We start from the raw sequence: 5,889 nt of genomic DNA on the forward strand, positions 1-5,889 counted from the left end.
AGCGGTGCGTACCTTCGCTTCGGGTTCATGATTATTTTCAGGGGAGTGGTGCGTACCTTTGCTTTGTGGTCCTGCTTACTTTCCCGGGAGTGGTGCGTACCTTTGCCTTGTAGTCCTGCTTACTTTCCCGGGAGTGGTGGCTACCTTTGCCTTGTGGTCCTGCTTACTTTCCCGGGAGTGGTGCGTACCTTTGCCTTGTGGTCCTGCTTACTTTCCCGAGAGCTGTGCGAACCTTTGCTTTGTGGTCATGATTACTTTCCCGGAGAGTGGTGCTTAACTTTGCCTTGTGGTCCTGCTTACTTTCCGGGGAGTGGTGCGTACCTTTGCCTTGTGGTCCCGTTTACTTTTCCGTAGAGTGGTGCGTACCTTTGCTTTGTGGTCATGATTACTTTCCCGGGAGTGGTGGCTACCTTTGCCTTGTGGTCCTGCTTACTTTCCCAAGAGCGGTGCGTACCTTTGCCATGTGGTCCTGCTTACTCTCCCGGGAGTGGTGCGTACCTTTGCCTTGTGGTCCTGCTTACTTTCCCAAGAGCGGTGCGTACCTTTGCTTTGTGGTCATGATTACTTTCCCGGAGAGTGGTGCGTACCTGCTTACTTTCCGGGTAGTGGTGCGTACCTTTGCTTTTGGTCATGATTACTTTCCCAGGAGTGGTGCGTACCTTTGCGTTATGGTCATGATTACTTTCCCGGGAGAGGTGCGTACCTTTGCTTTGTGGTCATGATTACTTTCCCGGGAGTGGTACGTACCTTTGCTTTATGGTCATGATTACTTTTCGGGGAGTGGTGCGTACCTTTGCCTTGTGGTCCTGCTTACTTTCCAGGGAGTGGCACGTACCTTTGCCTTGTGGTCCTGCTTACTTTCCGGGGAGTGGTGCGTACCTTTGCCTTGTGGTCCTGTTTACTTTTCTGGAGAGTGGTGCGTAGCTTTGCTTTGTGGTCATGATTACTTTCCGGGGAGTGGTGCGTACCTTTGCCTTGTGGTCCTGTTTACTTTTCCGGAGAGTGGTGCGTACCTGTGCTTTGTGGTCATGATTACTTTCCCGGGAGTGGTGCGTACATTTGCTTTGTGGTCATGATTACTTTCCCTGGAGTGGTACATACCTTTGCTTTGTGGTCATGATTACTTTCCTGGGAGTGGTGCGTACCTTTGCCTTGTGGTCCTGCTTACTTTCCCGGGAGTGGCACGTACCTTTGCCTTGTGGTACTGCTTACTTTCCGGGGAGTGGTGCGTACCTTTGTCTTTTGGTCCTGGTTACTTTCCCAGGAGTGGTGGCTACCTTTGCCTTGTGGTCCTGCTTACTTTCCCGAGAGCGGTGCGTACCTTTGCTTTGTGGTCATGATTACTTTCCCTGGAGTGGTACGTACCTTTGCTTTGTGGTCATGATTACTTTCCCGGGAGTGGTGCGTACCTTTGCCTTGTGGTCTTGCTTACTTTCCCGGAGAGTGGTGCGTACCTTTGTCTTTTGGTCCTGCTTACTTTCCCGGGAGTGGTGGCTACCTTTGCCTTGTGGTCCTGCTTACTTTCCAGGGAGTGGTGCGTACCTTTGCCTTGTGGTCCTGCTTACTTTCCCGAGAGCTGTTCATACCTTTGCTTTGTGGTCATGATTACTTTCCCGGAGAGTGGTGCGTACCTTTGCCTTGTGGTCCTGCTTACTTTCCCGGGAGTGGTGCGTACCTTTGCTTTGTGGTCATGATTACTTTCCAGGGAGTGGTGTGTACTTTTGCTTTGTGGTCATGGTTACTTTCCCGGGAGTGGTACATACCTTTGCTTTGTGGTCATGATTACTTTCCCGGGAGTGGTGCGTACCTTTGCCTTGTGGTCCTGCTTACTTTCCCGGGAGTGGCACGTACCTTTGCCTTGTGGTCCTGCTTACTTTCCGGGGAGTGGTGCGTACATTTGTCTTTTGGTCCTGCTTACTTTCCCGGGAGTGGTGCGTACCTTTGTCTTGTGGTCCTACTTACTTTCCCGAGAGCGGTGCGTACCTGTGCCTTGTGGTCCTGCTTACTTTCCGGGGAGTGGTGCGTACATTTGTCTTGTGGTCCTACTTACTTTCCCGGGAGTGGTGCGTACCTTTGCTTTGTAGTCCTGCTTACTTTCCCGGGAGTGGTGGCTACCTTTGCCTTGTGGTCATGATTACTTTCCCGGAGAGTGGTGCATACCTTTGCCTTGTGGTCCTGCTTACTTTCCCGGGAGTGGTGCATACCTTTGCTTTGTGGTCATGATTACTTTCCTGGGAGTGGTGCGTACCTTTGCCTTGTGGTCCTGTTTACTTTTCCTTAGAGTGGTGCGTACCTTTGCTTTGTGGTCATGATTACTTTCCTGGGAGTGGTGCGTACCTTTGCCTTGTGGTCCTGCTTACTTTCCCGGGAGTGGCACGTACCTTTGCCTTGTGGTCCTGCTTACTTTCCGGGGAGTGGTGCGTACATTTGTCTTTTGGTCCTGCTTACTTTCCCGGGAGTGGTGCGTACCTTTGCCTTGTGGTCCTGCTTACTTTCCCAAGAGCGGTGCATACCTTTGCCTTGTGGTCCTGCTTACTTTCCCGGGAGTGGTGCGTACCTTTGCCTTGTGGTCATGATTACTTTCCCGGAGAGTGGTGCGTACCTGCTTACTTTCCGGGGAGCGGTGCGTACCTTTGCTTTTGGTCATGATTACTTTCCCAGAGTGTGGTGTGTACCTTTGCCTTGTGGTCTTGCTTACTTTCCCGGGAGTGGTGCGTACCTTTGTCTTTTGGTCCTGCTTACTTTCCCGGGAGTGGTGGCTACCTTTGCCTTGTGGTCCTGCTTACTTTCCAGGGAGTGGTGCGTACCTTTGCCTTGTGGTCCTGCTTACTTTCCCGAGAGCTGTGCGTACCTTTGCTTTGTGGTCATGACTACTTTCCCGGAGAGTGGTGCATACCTTTGCCTTGTGGTCCTGCTTACTTTCCCGGGAGTGGTGCGTACCTTTGCTTTGTGGTCATGATTACTTTCCCGGGAGTGGTGTGTACCTTTGCCTTGTGGTCCTGCTTACTTTCCGGGGAGTGGTGCGTACCTTTGTCTTTTGGTCCTGCTTACTTTCCCGGGAGTGGTGCGTACCTTTGTCTTGTGGTCCTGCTTACTTTCCGGGGAGTAGTGCGTATCTTTGCCTTGTGGTCCTGCTTACTTTCCGGGGAGTAGTGCGTATCTTTGCGTTGTGGTCCTGCTTACTTTCCCAGGAGTGGTGCGTACCTTTGCCTTGTGGTCCTGCTTACTTTCCCGGGAGTGGTGCGTACCTTTGCCTTGTGGTCCTGCTTATTTTCTCGAGAGCGGTGCGTAGCTTCGCTTCGGGTTCATGATTATTTTCAGGGGAGTGGTGCGTACCTTTGCTTTGTGGTCCTGCTTACTTTCCCGGGAGTGGTGCGTACCTTTGCCTTGTAGTCCTGCTTACTTTCCCGGGAGTGGTGGCTACCTTTGCCTTGTGGTCCTGCTTACTTTCCCGGGAGTGGTGCGTACCTTTGCCTTGTGGTCCTGCTTACTTTCCCGAGAGCTGTGCGAACCTTTGCTTTGTGGTCATGATTACTTTCCCGGAGAGTGGTGCTTAACTTTGCCTTGTGGTCCTGCTTACTTTCCGGGGAGTGGTGCGTACCTTTGCCTTGTGGTCCCGTTTACTTTTCCGTAGAGTGGTGCGTACCTTTGCTTTGTGGTCATGATTACTTTCCCGGGAGTGGTGGCTACCTTTGCCTTGTGGTCCTGCTTACTTTCCCAAGAGCGGTGCGTACCTTTGCCATGTGGTCCTGCTTACTCTCCCGGGAGTGGTGCGTACCTTTGCCTTGTGGTCCTGCTTACTTTCCCGAGAGCGGTGCGTACCTTTGCTTTGTGGTCATGATTACTTTCCCGGAGAGTGGTGCGTACCTGCTTACTTTCCGGGTAGCGGTGCGTACCTTTGCTTTTGGTCATGATTACTTTCCCAGGAGTGGTGCGTACCTTTGCGTTATGGTCATGATTACTTTCCCGGGAGAGGTGCGTACCTTTGCTTTGTGGTCATGATTACTTTCCCGGGAGTGGTACGTACCTTTGCTTTATGGTCATGATTACTTTTCGGGGAGTGGTGCGTACCTTTGCCTTGTGGTCCTGCTTACTTTCCAGGGAGTGGCACGTACCTTTGCCTTGTGGTCCTGCTTACTTTCCGGGGAGTGGTGCGTACCTTTGCCTTGTGGTCCTGTTTACTTTTCTGGAGAGTGGTACGTAGCTTTGCTTTGTGGTCATGATTACTTTCCGGGGAGTGGTGCGTACCTTTGCCTTGTGGTCCTGTTTACTTTTCCGGAGAGTGGTGCGTACCTGTGCTTTGTGGTCATGATTACTTTCCCGGGAGTGGTGCGTACATTTGCTTTGTGGTCATGATTACTTTCCCTGGAGTGGTACATACCTTTGCTTTGTGGTCATGATTACTTTCCTGGGAGTGGTGCATACCATTGCCTTGTGGTCCTGCTTACTTTCCCGGGAGTGGCACGTACCTTTGCCTTGTGGTACTGCTTACTTTCCGGGGAGTGGTGCGTACCTTTGTCTTTTGGTCCTGGTTACTTTCCCAGGAGTGGTGGCTACCTTTGCCTTGTGGTCCTGCTTACTTTCCCGAGAGCGGTGCGTACCTTTGCTTTGTGGTCATGATTACTTTCCCTGGAGTGGTACGTACCTTTGCTTTGCGGTCATGATTACTTTCCCGGGAGTGGTGCGTACCTTTGCCTTGTGGTCTTGCTTACTTTCCCGGAGAGTGGTGCGTACCTTTGTCTTTTGGTCCTGCTTACTTTCCCGGGAGTGGTGGCTACCTTTGCCTTGTGGTCCTGCTTACTTTCCAGGGAGTGGTGCGTACCTTTGCCTTGTGGTCCTGCTTACTTTCCCGAGAGCTGTTCATACCTTTGCTTTGTGGTCATGATTACTTTCCCGGAGAGTGGTGCGTACCTTTGCCTTGTGGTCCTGCTTACTTTCCCGGGAGTGGTGCGTACCTTTGCTTTGTGGTCATGATTACTTTCCCGGGAGTGGTGTGTACTTTTGCTTTGTGGTCATGGTTACTTTCCCGGGAGTGGTACATACCTTTGCTTTGTGGTCATGATTACTTTCGCGGGAGTGGTGCGTACCTTTGCCTTGTGGTCCTGCTTACTTTCCCGGGAGTGGCACGTACCTTTGCCTTGTGGTCCTGCTTACTTTCCGGGGAGTGGTGCGTACCTTTGCCTTGTGGTCCTGCTTACTTTCCAGGGAGTGGCACGTACCTTTGCCTTGTGGTCCTGCTTACTTTCCGGGGAGTGGTGCGTACCTTTGCCTTGTGGTCCTGTTTACTTTTCTGGAGAGTGGTGCGTAGCTTTGCTTTGTGGTCATGATTACTTTCCGGGGAGTGGTGCGTACCTTTGCCTTGTGGTCCTGTTTACTTTTCCGGAGAGTGGTGCGTACCTGTGCTTTGTGGTCATGATTACTTTCCCGGGAGTGGTGCGTACATTTGCTTTGTGGTCATGATTACTTTCCCTGGAGTGGTACATACCTTTGCTTTGTGGTCATGATTACTTTCCTGGGAGTGGTGCGTACCTTTGCCTTGTGGTCCTGCTTACTTTCCCGGGAGTGGCACGTACCTTTGCCTTGTGGTACTGCTTACTTTCCGGGGAGTGGTGCGTACCTTTGTCTTTTGGTCCTGGTTACTTTCCCAGGAGTGGTGGCTACCTTTGCCTTGTGGTCCTGCTTACTTTCCCGAGAGCGGTGCGTACCTTTGCTTTGTGGTCATGATTACTTTCCCTGGAGTGGTACGTACCTTTGCTTTGTGGTCATGATTACTTTCCCGGGAGTGGTGCGTACCTTTGCCTTGTGGTCTTGCTTACTTTCCTGGAGAGTGGTGCGTACCTTTGTCTTTTGGTCCTGCTTACTTTCCCGGGAGTGGTGGCTACCTTTGCC

The sequence above is a fragment of the Saccoglossus kowalevskii genome, chromosome 6 (assembly GCF_978046115.1).
Source record: "Saccoglossus kowalevskii chromosome 6, keSacKowa6.1, whole genome shotgun sequence".
Taxonomy (NCBI): domain Eukaryota; kingdom Metazoa; phylum Hemichordata; class Enteropneusta; family Harrimaniidae; genus Saccoglossus; species Saccoglossus kowalevskii.